The sequence below is a fragment of the Balaenoptera borealis genome, assembly GCF_965194805.1.
Source record: "Balaenoptera borealis genome assembly, chromosome: 2".
Classification (NCBI taxonomy): domain Eukaryota; kingdom Metazoa; phylum Chordata; class Mammalia; order Artiodactyla; family Balaenopteridae; genus Balaenoptera; species Balaenoptera borealis.
The window spans coordinates 45,106,917-45,123,265 of NC_138867.1; the positions used below are offsets into that span (position 1 = coordinate 45,106,917).

At 40.1% G+C, this 16,349-nt stretch overlaps 1 long non-coding RNA gene across 1 annotated transcript in view; it reads right to left on the reverse strand.

The window, feature by feature from the left end:
• The window catches only part of LOC309624477, a 249,491-nt gene extending 233,394 nt beyond the window's left edge, over nt 1-16,097 (reverse strand). The window contains exon 1 of the long non-coding RNA XR_014241960.1: nt 15,143-16,097. This is a non-coding gene — a long non-coding RNA (uncharacterized lncRNA). The remainder of the gene's footprint in view (nt 1-15,142) is intronic.
• Nucleotides 16,098-16,349: the final 252 nt, after the last annotated feature.

The window sequence follows — 16,349 nt, forward strand, 5'->3', positions numbered from 1 at the left end:
CCTAGAAAAATGGTACAGATGAGCCGGTTTGCAGGGCAGAAGTTGAGACACAGATGTAGAGAACAGACATATGGACACCAAGGGGGGAAAACTGCGGTGGGGTGGGGATGGTGGTGTGCTGAATTGGGCGATTGGGATTGACATGTATACACTGATGTGTATAAAATTGATGACTAATATGAACCTGCAGTATAAAAAAACAAACAAACAAAACATCTAATACTAAACTTTCACTGGGTTATTTGTATGGAAATATGTTAATATAAATGTTTCAGACATTAAAAAAACTATATTAATAAAAAATAAAATAAAATAAGTTTTAATGATGAAAAAAAAAATAATCAAAATGACCTGCACTGAAGTTGATTAGGATCATTGGATTTATCACATGAAAACTTCTGGGGTTTGGTTTTGATTTGGGGTGGATCTTAAAAATAAATTGTTAAACGTGATGTTAAATATATGTTTTGATAAGTTCATAGGTTGCCTTCTGATCTCCACCAGTGGAAATGATTTCTCTATGAATCTGATGAAGATTAATCTGATAAAGAGGCAAAGCATAATTCATATTTTTTAAAAAGGTTCTAAAGTCACTGCATTTGTTGTAGCGGTATCAGTTTGACAAACACTGGAACAAAACCACTGCATAGCCCATGTCTGTGATCTGCCACACCTGACAGCTTACCTTCATGCTTCTTATCTGTGGAAATGTCCAAATGTCATGATGATAAACAGAGAGATAGTAACTGTAACTTGGCAGGCCCCAGGTGTCCAAAGTGTAACTTGACTGGGTTATAGAATAACCAAGTTGTCCAGCATTATCTACGCACTTGTTCCCCAAACAGGATGCACATCATAAACATCCAGAGAACTTTAAAATGTTTTCCAATTCATTTTAAAATTTAAACATAGTAAAATTCACCTTTTGGTGTTAAGTTCTATGAGCTTTGACAAATGCTTGTTACCACCACCATGATCAAGAAGCAGAACCATTTTACCGCCCCTCCAAAAATTCCCCTGTGTTATGTTTCTGTACTCAAAACCCACCCCCACCCTTAAACTCTGGAACACACTAATCTCTTCTCTGTCACTACAGTTTCACATTTTACAGAAGGTCATATCAGTGGAATACAGTATGGAAAGGGGATTCCTTCACTTTGTATGATGTACTGGAGATTCAGCCTTGTTGTTGCTTGTATCAAAAGTTTGTTCCTCTTAATTGCTGAGCACTATTCTATTATATGGATGTATCATGGTTTGTTTATATATCCCCAACTGAGAGACTTTTAGGTTATTCCCAAATTTGGATGATTATGAATAAAGCTGCTATAACCATTCATATATAGCTCATTGTGTGGACGTACATTTTCATTTCTCTTCGGTAAATACGTAGGAGTGAGATACCTAGAAAGTTTTGAAAAATAATCCCATGTCCACTGAATTTCAATCTCTTGGGTATGGGGCCTTGGCATATATACTTTTAAAGTGCTCCTCAGGTGTCACTTCTTAATGGGTATGGAGTGTCCTTTTGGGGTGATGAAATGTCTTAAAAACAAATATAAATGTCTTACAAAGAAATATGTGTGATTATTGCACAACATCGTGAATGTACTAAATGTCATTGAATTGTACACTTAAAAATGGTTGATGGTTAATTTTATGTTATATGAATTTTGATTCAATTAAAAAGAAACTAAAAAAAAATGCTTTCCAGGTGATTCTGATTTTTGGAAGCTCTGAACTTGGGAAGCTGTGTGTGGATAGGTTTCATGTTTAAGATGTCTGTACTTGTTAGAGGCGGATCTCAGGAGAATGAACTGGATCTTGGGTCCAACCTTCAACTTGTAAATCTGTAACAAACTGAATTTTCTTCAGAAAGTTCAGGGAGTCTTTAACAACTTTTGGTGGTTAGAAGGTAGGCCTGTAGGTTATGTGCCCTCTTGGAGGTTGCCCCTGGTTTGGATGGATCCAGAATTCTGAGGTCATCAGAATTCTGTTCTGGTCAAACCAGAGCTCCAAGGAATTAGCATGGACCCTGGGTCCAGCCTGTCCTGGAGTGGAGCAGTGTAGCTGAGATCCTTCTCCCCAGAGGATAATCAAGGGGCGGGATCACAGGGATGTTACACTTTAGACCTGAACTGTTGAATTAGATTCAGTGATTGAACTTCCCTTCATCCACGTAGGTTGCATCTGACCATGAACATGAAGAGGAAATTACTGCCCCACCACGTACATGTTGCCTTTCCCACCTTCCCTTGCTTCCTCAGGCTGACTCAGGGCTAGGAGCATCTACTACATATTTGGTCATGGGGATGAGGGACAACCAGGCAAACTTGTAGTGAAGATAATTTGTTTGGACTGGCTGCTTCTTTATCTCCCTTTCTGGACTTCTTCCCCCAGACTTGATGCCTTTCTAGACAGACTCTGTGGCCTTCCACTCCAGTAGGACTTTATGTACTAGACCATTTCTGACCACTTCTCTTTCCTCAACCTTACTATTCCTGTATCCTATCCTGCCTTTAGGGCTAGTGTGCAATTGGACTTAAGGTGTGGTGAATGGCAGGGTCTTAACATATTTGCCCTCTCTCTGCTTCTAGGCGATGTTTTATTCCCTCCTCATTATCACCTGAAGAAATGAGATGGGCAGGAGTGTGAGGACACATGGTAGGGCTGTTGGTGAAGATATTTTTTTGGTCAGGGGAACATTTAGATGCATATTACATAGGAAATTGACTTGAATGTTTTCAGCTGTTTATATAAAAGCTCAAAATTCCAGAGTATTCTATGGAAGCATAGAGTTAACATGCTTATCCACCCATCCATTCATCTGTCTGTCCATCTACCCAATAAACAATTATGGACCCCTGCTATGTACATGCTACTCTGCTATATAATATACTGTAATATATGTTGGGAAGGAGAGGGGGAGAGACAAAGAAAAGATACACAACTGCTTAAGGCAGTTATTGTCAGGGGTTTATCATCTGAGAGAGAATTTGAAAATCTTGGCTGGTACACACAATGAGGATCCCTAAGGAAAGCAATACAACTGCTTCACAGACTGTAAGGGAGACTAAAAAAGCACATAATGCCATCTTAGCAAATCGTACCCCAAGGCACATTTCCCACAGGGCTGTGGTTCCCCGGGTCCGCACCCCTCCTTGGTTATACTAGTGGCTAGCAGGCCATGTTCTGTCATTAGTAATAGCTCTCTTTGTGGGAATAGTGGTGTAATTGTGGACAGAAGTTCAAGCTGAGTTCTATTTATAGCCTCTGATTACTCATTAATATGTTACCTTAGCAAAGGCTAGCTCCAGAGCTAGCCTTCTACTACCTTTAGTCACAAACATTCTCACTGGAGTATTCTGATGAAATAAAAAGCAAATTGTCTGTAAAACACTCCCAGCAATTTGCACATCAGCCTTTTAATTGGTGTAATATTAGCCACACTTCCATTTAGTATTGTAAACTACAATTGTCAAAAGTACCGGCATCTCCTGGTGCTTACCAACATGTAGATTTTGTGTTAAGGAAAAAAGAAAAAGAATTCACTGGTAGTTTTCTAAAGAGTTTAACCAGCAGTTGATCTGGAAATATGTTAACCAACCTTCAAAAGTATTTCCGTTCCCGGAAGTCTTTGTGCCCTCTGTGACTAGGCCCTTTGTGACATTTCCACACACGTGACTTCGCACTCATCACTTTGATTCCAACAGCAAAGTCGCGGTCAGGGATAACTCTGAGTTTTGTAGAGATGTTAAGGTAAGACTTTGAATATACAGTGCTTTTATCAATTCAGTCTGAAAAACAATCTCTGTGGTTCAGCATATTAAATCCTCCTGTGCTTTCATAGCAGCTTGGCTAAAGGGTATTACTGTGAACACCGGAGGGTGAGTGGGAGATAACTGAGACCAGAGTGCTGTCACTAAGATGAGTTCAAAGGAGTTACTCATCTTCCATGCATTTTGGCGAAATCTCATAATCAGATATTATTCTACGCTTTGTTAAAAATACAGCATACAACAAAGACTACCAAAGCCAAGTGCTAGCAAAGATTAAAGCAACTGGAGCTTTCATACGTTGCTGATGGAAATGCAAATGGTACAGCCACCTTGGAAAACAATTTGGCAGTTTCTTATAAAGTGAAACATACGCTTAGCCCTTATAACAGTCTCAAACGCCTAGGTATTTACTCAAGAGAAATGAAAACATATATCCCTGGCAGGGAGTGCTGCTGTGGTAGAAACAGAGCATTCAGGCAGAGGAAAGAGCATTTCCAAGAGCGTGACAAGGTGGAGGAACTGAGGATGTGGAGAATGGAGGGTTGGGAGAGGCAACAGGATGAGGCTGGAGACGGCCAATGTTGGGCTTGGTGGGCCATGGCAGACTTTGGTCTTTATCCTGAGGTTGATGAGAGACTATTAAAATGTGTAAAGCAAGAGGATGGTATAATCAGATATGCCTTTATAAAAGATCAGTCTGGCTGCAGCGTGGAAAACAGATGGAGGGAGGCACAGATGACTGTGGGGAGGCTGTTGAATCATCTGGGATAATTCACAGTGGCCTTGGGTTGGGGCTGTGGCCTTGGGGATGTTCTCTTTAACCTCCCAAACCCCTGAGATGGCTTGCACTGATGCCTTTCATGTAACAGTATTTCTAGTAGAAACAAGAATGATGAATTGCTTACTATAAAATTTGTTTATTATAAAATACTCAATATATAAAAAAGAACTTATGTAACATTAAGGTAAATTAAAGAACATAAGGAAAACTATGCAAAGATATCTTCATGTTTCAAAACTAGAACATTATTGTTATGAAAACCTTCTTTAACCCAGACTCTGTGCTTAATTTTAAAAAGGGATTGAAAACTCTCCTTGGAATGCGGTGATATCAGGACTTCCTAACAATTAGAGCTTTCAGGCAATTAGAAGAAGCTGTCTCAGGAGGCCTTGGGAGGCCAAGCTGCAGTCTGTGTAAGAATGCGGAGGAAGGGTTCCCAGGAGGGGAGGAAGGTTGGGTGGATGAGTGCAAAGGTGCCTGTCCTAAAATCCTCTGCCACAAATGCAACAAAGGGAATAAATATATGGTAAGAGCAAAGCTTTCGAGAGGCATTTAAAATCCTGGAATGTTGGTTTCTTAAAGTTAAATGTGGAATTGTAGCTATTTTGTGGAGAAGTCCTTTGATTTTGGGAATACATAAAATAGAACCCAGGACTTCTCTGTTGGCGCAGTGGTTAAGAATCCACCTGCCAATGCAGGGGACACGGGTTTGAGCCCTGGTCCGGGAAGATCCCACATGCCGCGGAGCAACTGGGCCCGTGAGCCACAACTACTGAGCCTGCACTCTAGAGCCCGTGAGCCACAACTACTGAGCCCGTGAGCCACAACTACTGAAGCCCGCGCGCCTAGAGCCCGTACTCTGAAACAACAGAAGCCACTGTGATGAGAAGCCTGCGCACCGCACAAAGAGTAGCCCCCGCTTGCTGCAACTAGAGAAAGCCCACGTGCAGCAACGAAGACCCAACGCAGCCAAAAAAATAATAATAATAAATAAATTTATTAAAAAAAAGAACCATGTTTATACACATATCCAGAAATATACAGAAATATGTGTGGCTGCAGTATTTTAAGTTCTTAAGCCCCAGAAGTAGTGGATTAGGAGCAGGATGAGGGACTGGATAGAGTTTTTGAATACAAGGAAAGAGTTGCAACTCCATTTTCTATCTGTAGCAGAGGGTGGCAGACTATGGATTTGGGGCCAAATGCTGCTTGTTTTTGTATGACCCACAACCTAAGAATGGTTTTTACATTTTAAATTTGAGATAATTGTAGATTCACATGCAGTTATAATATGTGCATGTATTACTATACAGAAAAAAATTAGATATACTGGATTCATCAAAATTAAAACTTCTGTGCATCAGTGAAAAGGCAACCCACAGAACTGGTGAAAATATTTGCAAATCATATATCTGATAAGTGATTAATATCCAGAAGATATAAAGAATTCTTACAACTTAAAAACAAAAAACCAAACAACCTATCAAAAAATGGGCAAAAGACTTAAATAGACCTTTCTCCAGAGAAGATAAAAAAATGGCCAATAAGCACTTGGAAAGATGCTCAATATCAATAATCAATAGAGAAACGCAAATCAAAACCACAATGAGATATCACTTCACACCCATTAGGATGGCTATTAAAAACTAGGAAAATCAATAGGGAATTCCCTGGCAGTCCAGTGGTTAGGACTCAGCTTTCATTGCTGTGGCTCCGAGTTCAGTCCCTGTTCAGGGAACTAAGATCCTGCAAGCCACACAGCGGGGCCAAAAAAAAAAAAAAAAAAAAAAAAAAAAATTAGGAAAACCAAAATAACAAGTGTTGTCAAGGATGTGGAGAAATTGGAACCCTTGTTGCACTACTGGTGGGAATGTAGAATAGTGTAGCTGCTATGGAAAACATTATGGTGGCTCTTCAAAAAGTTAAGAATAGAGTTAAAAATTATCATGTGAGCTAGCCATTCTACTTCTAGGTCTACATCCAAAAGAATTGAAAGCAGGGACTTGAATATATGTTTGTACACTCACATTCATAACAGCATTATTCACAGTATCCAAAAGGTGGAAACAGCTCAAATGTCCATAAATGTGTGATAAGATAAACAAAATGTGGTATACACATACAATGAAATATTATTCAGCCTTAGAAAGAAATGGAATTCTGACGCAAACTACAGTATGGATGAACCTTGAAAACATTATGCTAAGTGAAATTAACCAGACACAAAAACTATATGATTCCACTTATGATGTACCTAGAGTAGTCAAATTCATAGAGACTGAAAGGGGACAGCAGGAAGGGAGGAATGGGGAGAGTTTCATTTTGGAACAATGTAGAAGTTCTGGAGGTAGATAGTGGTGATGGTTGCACAACATTGTAATGTACTTAATACCACTAAATTGTAAACTTAAAATGATTAAAATAATACATTTTATGTTATGTATATTTTACCATGATAAAAAAATCAGAGAGATCCTGTATACTCTCTAGTTTCCCTCAGTGGTAACATCTCACAAAACTATACAGTACAATATACAATCAGGACACTGACATTGATATAATCCATTGATCTTGTCTAGAGTTTCCCAGTTTTACATGTACTCATTTGTGTGATTTTAAAATTCTTAAATGATTGAAAACAATCAAAAAGTAAAATTGTGTGACACATGAAAATTATATGAAATTCAAATTTCAGCACTCATAAATAAAGTTTGGAATACAGCCATGCTCATTCATTTATATAATATCTATGTCTACTTTTTTTAAAATAAATTTATTTATTTTTGGCTATGTTGGGTCTTTGTTGCTGCGTGCGGGCTTTCTCTGGTTGCGGCGAGCGGGGGCTAATCTTCATTGCAGTATGTGGGCTTCTCATTGCGGTGGCTTCTCTCGTTGTGGAGCATGGGCTCTAGGTGCCTGGGCTTCAGCAGTTGTGGCTTGCGAGCTCAGTAGTTGTGGCTCACAGGCGCTAGAGCACAGGCTCAGTAGTTGTGGCACATGGACTTAGTTGCTCTGTGGCATGTGGGAATCTTCCTGGACCAGGGCTTGAACACACGTCTCCTGCATTGGCAGGTGGATTCTTTTTTATTTTTATTTTATAAATTTATTTGATTTATTTATTTTTATTTTTGGTTGCGTTGGGTCTTCATTGCTGCATGCAGGCTTCTCATTGCGGTGGCTTTTCTTGTTGCAGAGTATGGGCTCTAGATCGCGGGCTCAGTAGTTGTGATGCACGGGCTTAGTTGCTGCGTGGCATGTGGGATCTTCCCGGCCCAGGGCTCGAACTCATGTCTCCTGCATTGGCAGGCAGATTCTTAACCACTGAGCCACCAGGGAAGTCCCTCTATGTCTACTTTTGAGTTATAGTGGTAGAGTTAAGAAGTTGTGACAGAGACATATGGCCTACAAAACATAAAATATTTCCTATCTGGTCTTTATCTGGTCAAGTTTACTGAACCCTGTTCTAGAGTACAACCAGCTGCTCTCTCTAACCCTCCCTGCCCTCCCCCAAAAAGGTAGTGAGTGTAAAATAACTTAGGGGAAACTACTGGATATATGCATAAGTTTAGGCAAAAGAATCATAATGAAAATGGTAAATTGTCAAGAGTGGTATTTACATAACTTAAGTTGGTGCTACTTGGCCTTGCTGGGAATCTTAATTGTCCCCAGTGGGCATACTCACTTCTGGAGAGTGTTGAATATTGTTTTTTTGGTTCTTATACTTTTGGTCATTATATCAATGGATATGTTTCTGATGCAAGTAACAGAAAACAAAACTGAATTTAATTTAAATAATAAAAAAAATGTTTCTTACCTCTCATTAAAATTCTAGAAGCAAGGGGATTCCAGAGGTGATTAATTTAATGGCTCAAAGATGTAACCAAGGACCCAGGTTCTCTCCACTTTTCTGCTCTGCCATCTTCAGCTTGTTCTCAGGCTCATCCCGTCACGTTCTCAATGTGGCTGTTGTAGTTCATCATGTCCTAAGATTGGAAGAGGGGAAAAGCCATGACCCTTCGTCATGTTCCATTATAAGGATGATGAAAACTCTTCCAGAAGTCCCCTAGCAGCCCTGCTTCCTGCATTGCTTTATAAGCCTAAATATTGATAGAATACCATGATCAGCCTAGACTAATCAGGATCCATCCCTGGAAGGGGGAAGAGCCCAGTGTTTCTGAGACACATGGTCATCTAATACTTGAATACAACTGGCATTTTGTTAGCAAAGAAAAATGTGGGGGAATGAACGCTGGGAAGCAACAAATAGTGTCTGCCATAGTCACAGTTTAGATGTCTGCAACCTCAGTTGCGGAGTCTGCGAACCAGGATGTGGCTTTTACCAGACACCAACTCTGCTGGCACCTTGATCTTGGACTTCCCAACCTGTAGAACTGTGAGAAACAAATTTATATTGTTTATATGCCACCCGGTTTACGGTACTTTGTTATAGCAGCCCAAACTGACTAAGACACCATTCAATATCTCCTTCCATCTGGTCTTAAAGTATTTTTGAAAGTTGACTTTCCTTTCTTAGGTGACATAACTCAGTAGTAGTCATCTCAATTTGTGGGTAGAAATAAAATACTTAGATTAGTCTGGTTCATGCAGAATCTCAAATTTACCCACAGCTAACCCACCCCCTCTTTTTAGGAATAAGGAGAAAAAGTCTGAGAAATGTACCTCTGACTGAAATAGAGAAAAGAGATCAATGGTATCAATGAGAGGGCTTCTAGGATAGTGAAGTTAGACAGGTGGGAGATGTTACGGAGGGACAGCCTGGGGACTGAATACTTACATAAGAGGGGCATTTGGGGCAAAAGGACATTAGAACTAAATTTGGGGGGTAATGGTGAGTGCCTTCTTTAGACTCTGTTCTCACACTGAGCTGAATCTGAATTTTGAGTGATTAGAAGTTTGGATGGGGGCTATTAAATTCAGACTAGTCCAGAGGAAGACTGTCCTGACAAGAGTTAAACCCCTGTCCCCGCTAATCATCAGCTTTCCCCACCTTCAGGCCTCTCCGTACATCAATCCTTGCTTGCTTCTTCCAGCAGGTCTAGTGTCTCTACAAAGATAGCTCAAGTCTTTCGGAGGGTCCAGGGAGGTTGGTCCTCCCCCTCCCATGATCAGATCTCTTTCCTGTGTGAATTATTTGTAATGCCATTCCTAGGCCAGAGTGCCTTCACTCTCTTTTTCAGACTCTTAAGAATCTTCTCAAACTTCATTTGTATCCATCTGCCCTGAGTACATTTTATTGATAAGCTGAGTACAATTTGAATCTTGGTAAGCATTCTCAGAGCATTCCTTATAATGAATGGGGATGGGGAGAGATAGACGGTGGGATAAATTCTGAGTGTGGCAAAGATGGAATAGGAACAAATTCCACCATTAATGTTCCCCAAGATTAAGTGACAGAATGCTGGGATGATGTAAGAGGCACACTTGACACCCTTGGTGAGCAAGCAGGAGTATGAGTGTGGAGAGGGTAAGTGGGAAGCATCAAGAAGGATGCTTCACAGCTAAATATTCCACCTTCAAAATCTTTTTAGTTTTTGGTGTGGTAAGTAGAGAATCTTTGCTACAAATCCTTGTGGCTATGATACAACTATAAACAGAATGTTTTAGAAATAATGTTTTATTAATTCATATCCCTACTGTCTTGAGAAGGGATGCATAAAATGAACAGTATAGCATGAAAAATAATTAGAAATAAAAGAAGAAAGACAACATGAAACAGAGCCAGGAATGTGACTACAAAAGCACACCATAATTATTAGTCATGACCCGAGTGCAAATTTAACTTCAGGCTTACCAGCAACCAACTGAAAGTGGGAAGTATGACTGGTTATACAGTTCACATAGTTGATAAGATAAAAAAAAGGCCAGTGACCCCGAATAAGTAAATCATTCTTGGTACTAAGACCAGACAAATTCTTTGGAGAGTCTCCTGGAGTAGGATAGTGTGAAATGCTGAACAACGTGCTCAACTGTACTCTTTTTTTTTTTTTTTTTAAATCTTCATTACCTACTCTTACAATGACTCATTTATTTATTTATTTATTTATCTATTTATTTATTTATTAATAAATTTATTTATTTTTGGCTGCATTGAGTCTTCGTTGCTGCGTGCGGGCTTTCTCTATTTGCAACGAGTGGGGGCTACTCTTCGTTGCGGTACACGGGCTTCTTGTTGCGGTGGCTTCTCTTTGTTGTGGAGCACGGGCTCTAGGCACGCGGGCTTCAGTAGTTGTGGCTCGTGGGCTTCAGTAGTTGTGGCTCGCAGGCTCTAGAGCGCAGGCTCAGTAGTTGTGGCGCACGGGCTTGGTTGCTCCACGGCATGTGGGATCTTCCCGGACCAGGGCTCGAACCCGGGTCCTCTGCGTTGGCAGGCGGATTCTTAACCATTGTGCCACCAGGGAAGTCCCTCAACCGTATTCTTATAGGAGATCCAATGATAAGCTCTTTCAGTCCAGCAAATTGTACTCAGGGGAAGGGTGGGTGGTGGTGATGGTGGGTTCTTTGATATATCAGTATGTGTTCATAACTGTGAAAAGCCACAAACATATTGCCAGTTTAGAACATTTCAATGTCTCAGTGAGGAAAAAATCATTAATAGTCCACTTTCTAGCAGAAGGAGAAAGTCCTTCCTTCAGAGCCCTAATATCACTATTCTCTCTTCAACCTATGGCATGAAGCATACACACACACACGCACACGCACATGCACACACACCTCTAAATTCTCATTCCATGCCTTGGCTGAATGAGGGAAACATTATACTATAATTATTTTTATTTATTTATTTTTTAATTTAGTTATTTATTTTTGGCTGCGTTGGGTCTTCATTGCTGTGCGTGGGCTTTCTCTAGTTGCGGCAAGCGGGGGCTAATCTTCTTTGTGGTGTGAGGGTTTCTCATTGTGGTGGCTTCTCTTGTTGTGGAGCACAGGCTCTAGGCGCACGGGCTTCAGTAGTTGCAGCACGTGGGCTCGGTAGTTGTGGCTTGCGGGCTTCAGTAGTTGTGGCTTGTGGGCTCTAGAGTGCAGGCTCAGTAGTCGTGGTGCACGGGATTAGTTGCTCCACGGCATGTGGGATCTTCCCAGACCAGGGTTCGAACCCGTGTTCCCCTGTATTGGCAGGAGGATTCTTAATCACTGCGCCACCAGGGAAGTCCCTATAATTGTTTGTAAAATTAAAAAGGAGCCACTAATTAAGATTACTAGGAACTGACACTAGGCAATAAATTATAATTAAATATTATCCATTCTTTTACAACAGTAGAGCCAGATTTTGTGCGTCCTGAAGCTTATACAACTTTGGGCACTCTCTTTAAGGAAAATAAGATAAAATTATGAAAAAATGGGTATGAAAATAAACATACAGAAAGAGGAAAATAAATCACAACAAATTACTAGAGCTGTGGAGATTTGAGTTCTTTCCTTCTGAGATTAGGCAATTTACCAGAAATGCTTACATGGAAATGCTTCTTCCCTTTCCCACCAGCAGCTAACCCCCAGCACTCACAGGGGCCTCTGCAAGTAAGGGGCCCTGCAGCTTAACCTTCATTAATTCATGGCTTTATAGAAAATCTTGTCCTCAGTTCCCATCACTAAGTCCATCATCTTTTCCTGGAAGATTCAGTTTCTCCCTTCCTCTGATAATGCAAACTTTGAACTGTCACTGACAAGACCCCAAAGAAATCAATGCCTTTATTTGAAAATGACTTCATATGCATCTGGAAAAAATAATAGCTCCCAGACTTGTTCTTTTAAAAGTGATCCTTTGCCCTCACTTACAGGTCATGCTCTAAATATGGGTATCTTTGGCTGTCATGCAAGAGAATTTCCAGAGAAGTGTTTTGGGGCCAAAGAGAAGGAATGTGAGATCTGCTCTGCTCTGTGGCAAACAGCAGGAGGCTGGGAAAGTCTGATATCTCTGAACGTATTTTCTGTACATCTTGTCCTCTCTTCAAATCAATTTTACTTTCATTTCTTGGATGAAGAGCTAAAATCAAGTTGCCACTGACGAGCTGTGAGAATTCTGACTTCAGTTTTGTAACAAATGAATTTGAAAGTAGAAAAGCCAGATGGAAAAACAATCTCTAATCTGAAAAGTAAAAAGTAAAATTTACTTGTAGAAAAATACTGCCTATGACTTGGAGAAAAAATAGAATTACTTATAAAATGATGTTGGTTTTGCTGAGAGTGTTTCCTCTCACTTCTTGTAATTTTACTCTGGGATTTAAGCAGTGTTAGCATATTTGCTACACAATAGATTTCCTGTAGTAAGAGGAAAGAGTCATAGGCTGAGTTTATCTGAAGGAAGGCAAGGCTCTCCGATGATTAATACAAAACGTAAAGTGGTCAGAATTTTTTCAGAAGTCAGCAATCAGTTTAACACAGGAAGATTCCCCCTACATGGCCATGGCGCCTTGCCATAACTGAGCTCCTGGCGGCTGCTTCATGGCAGTGATCCCCTCCAGGTCCCTGGAAGGTTGTGTGTGATGGGAAACTAGGTGAGTCTGAGTACACAGGCGAGGCAGGGCTCCGAGCCAAGGCTGGAAAGCAAAGCCTGGGATTCTCAGGGCTGATATTTAACCTTCTGGCCCATGGGTCTCTGCAGAAATTGGGGAACACTTTTATAGAATTGACATCTTTGCTTAGAAGGCCACAGGGCTGCCAATGTGAACATACCAAGCTGATCCACCAATGTGTTTTATAGGAGACTCTGAGAGGAACAGAATGGGAAACAATGCACAAGAAGGCAAAAAAAAAAAAGAAAAGAAAAAGAAAAAGAAAAAAGAAAAAAAGAAGAGAAAGAAAGCAGAGATAAATTCAAGCTCAAAGTATGGAGAAGAAACACAGACTGTTTTGAAGCATAAAACTACAATGAGCTCTCAGTAACTCAGAATAGTGTTGAAGAGGTCTGATTTGGATAAAAACAGAAATAATACATTCATTTTTAAAGTAAACATAAATTTATTATTTTCAGGCCTATTCCTTAACAGTTAAATAGCTGAGAAAACAAGTAGAAATCCTCCTGGGATTGCTTAAATGCCTAAATGAAAAAAAATTATGATGAGATTAATTAATTGTTCTTATCTAAATATATGCTGCCAAAATACTTTAAGTACTTGAAAACTGTTTCCTTCAGAGGGCTAAACATGATTTTGACATTTGTTCTGCAAATCTTATTTTTCAAAATATTGAGGTTTTGACTATATCTTGAAATTCTTTTGTACTCTTTCTTTTTAGCAGGATGAGAAAGAATGTGGTCTTATTCCATGTGGAATACATGTAGCAATAATAACAATTATTGTAGCAATAATAATAATGGTTCCCTTTTTTTTTGTATTTACTATGTACCAGGCTCTGTACTGATCTCTCTTTTTTTTTTTAATTAATTAATTTATTTACTTTTTTATTTTTGGCTGTGTTGGGTCTTCGTTGCTGTGCGTGGGCTTTCTTTAGTTGTGGTGAGCGGGGGCTATTCTTCGTTGTGGTGTGCAGGCTTCTCATTGTCGTGGCTTCTCTTGTTGCGGAGCACGGGCTCTAGGCGTATAGACTTCAGTAGTTGTGGCACGTGGGCTCAGTAGTTGTGGCTTGTGGGCTCTAGAGCTCAGGCTCAGTAGTTGTGGCGCACGGGCTTAGTTACTCTGCGGCATGTGGGATCTTCCTGGGCCAGGGCTCGAACCCGTGTCCCTTGCATTGGCAGGCAGACTCTTAACCACTGTGCCACCAGGGAAGCCCTGTACTGATCTCTTTTTGCATATGTTTTTTGAGATTACATTTTTTTAAAATTGGTAATCTCCACCCACTAAAAAATTTAAAAGAAATTGAAGAGCATAGACTAAGTAAGTCTGAGGTAAGTCTTCCTTCCATTCTTGTTCCCTAATCTTTCCCCCAGAGTCCACCGGCCTCACCAGTCTCTTTTGTTTGCCTTCCAAGTTATTGTGCTGAGCATTTAAAATATATTATTTCGTTTAATCCTCACTACAACCCTATGTGGTAACTACGATTATCATCATTATTAATAGATGAGGAAACTGAAGCACAGTGTAATCGCCCCAAATCACAAGAAAACAGGAGAACCAGGATCAGAACTCACATCAGTTTCATCACTGCTTCCCGTTGCCTTCACTCCAGAGGGCCTCAAAGCCTGGACTCTACTCTCTCTTTCCTTCACCTGCCTGTCTAAATCCTACCCATCCTTCAGGGCCCTGCTCATAATAATAATTATAATAGCAGTATTTACTGAATGCTTTCCGTATGCTAGACACTTACACGATCTTATTTAATCCTCATAGAGCCCTATGAGGCATGTGCTATTATTATCCTCATTTAACAGAAGTGAAACTGAGACTTACTTAGAAAGTCACACAGCTAACAAGTGGCAGAGGTCAGATTCAGTCACGATGGTCTGATTGAGGCCCTTGCCTCCCAGCTCAGGAAAGCCTCTCAACACTTCTCATCACAAACCAAGATGATATCAGCTAGCAAATCGTCCTGTATTATTCTCTGGCAATTCAGCCTTCTATTGATTCTTCTCTTTCAACTTTGCTGTCCACTCCTGGAGAGCAAAGACTCTATTTTTTTTTTTTTTTTAAACATCTTTATTGAAGTATAATTGCCTTACAATGGTGTGTTAGCTTCTGCTTTATAACAAAGTGAATCAGTTATACATATACAATATGTTCCCATATCTCTTCCCTCTTGCATCTCCCTCCCTCCCACCGTCCCCATCCCACCCCTCTAGGTGGTCACAAAGCACCGAGCTGATCTCCCTGTGCTATGCGGCTGCTTCCCACTAGCTATCTATTTTACATTTGGTAGTGTATATATGTCCATGACACTCTCTCACCCTGTCACATCTCACCCCACCCCCTCCCCATATCCTCAAGTCCATTCTCTAGTAGGTCTGTGTCTTTATTCCCGTCTTGCCGCTAGGTTCTTCATGGCCTTTTTTTTTTTTTTTTTTTTTTCCCTTAGATTCCGTATATATGTGTTAGCATACTGTATTTGTTTTTCTCTTTCTGACTTACTTCACTCTGTATGACAGACTCTAATTCCATCCACCTCATTACAAATACCTCCATTTCATTTCTTTTTATGGCTGAGTAATATTCCATTGTATATATGTGCCACATCTTCTTTATCCATTCATCTGTCGATGGACATTTAGGTTGCTTCCATGTCCTGGCTATTGTAAATAGAGCTGCAATGAACATTTTGGTACATGACTCTTTTTGAACTATGGTTTTCTCAGGGTATATGCCCAGTAGTGGGATTGCTGGATCGTATGGTAGTTCTATTTGTAGTTTTTTAAGGAACCTCCATACTGTTCTCCATAGTGGCTGTATCAATTTACATTCCCACCAACAGTGCAAGAGAGTTCCCTTTCCTCCACACCCTCTCCAGCATTTATTGTTTCTAGATTTTTTGATGATGGCCATTCTGACCGGTGTGAGATGATATCTCATTGTAGTTTTGATTTGCATTTCTCTAATGATTAATGATGTTGAGCATTCTTTCATGTGTCTGTAGGCCATCTGTATATCTTCTTTGGAGATATTTTTAATGCTTGGTCATAATGCTTAGCAAGTGCCTGATGAATGGTAACTTTTTTTATTATAAAGAAAAATTTTAGCTCCATGTGAGCAGTTGTAGAAATCCTAATGAGATCTTACAAAATATAACAAGAAGATGGACTAATGAAAATTGAACTCTTTGAACTTCTCTCTGGAATTACATCATCAGCATATTTAACTTCTGAAAAATCATATCACTGCGCA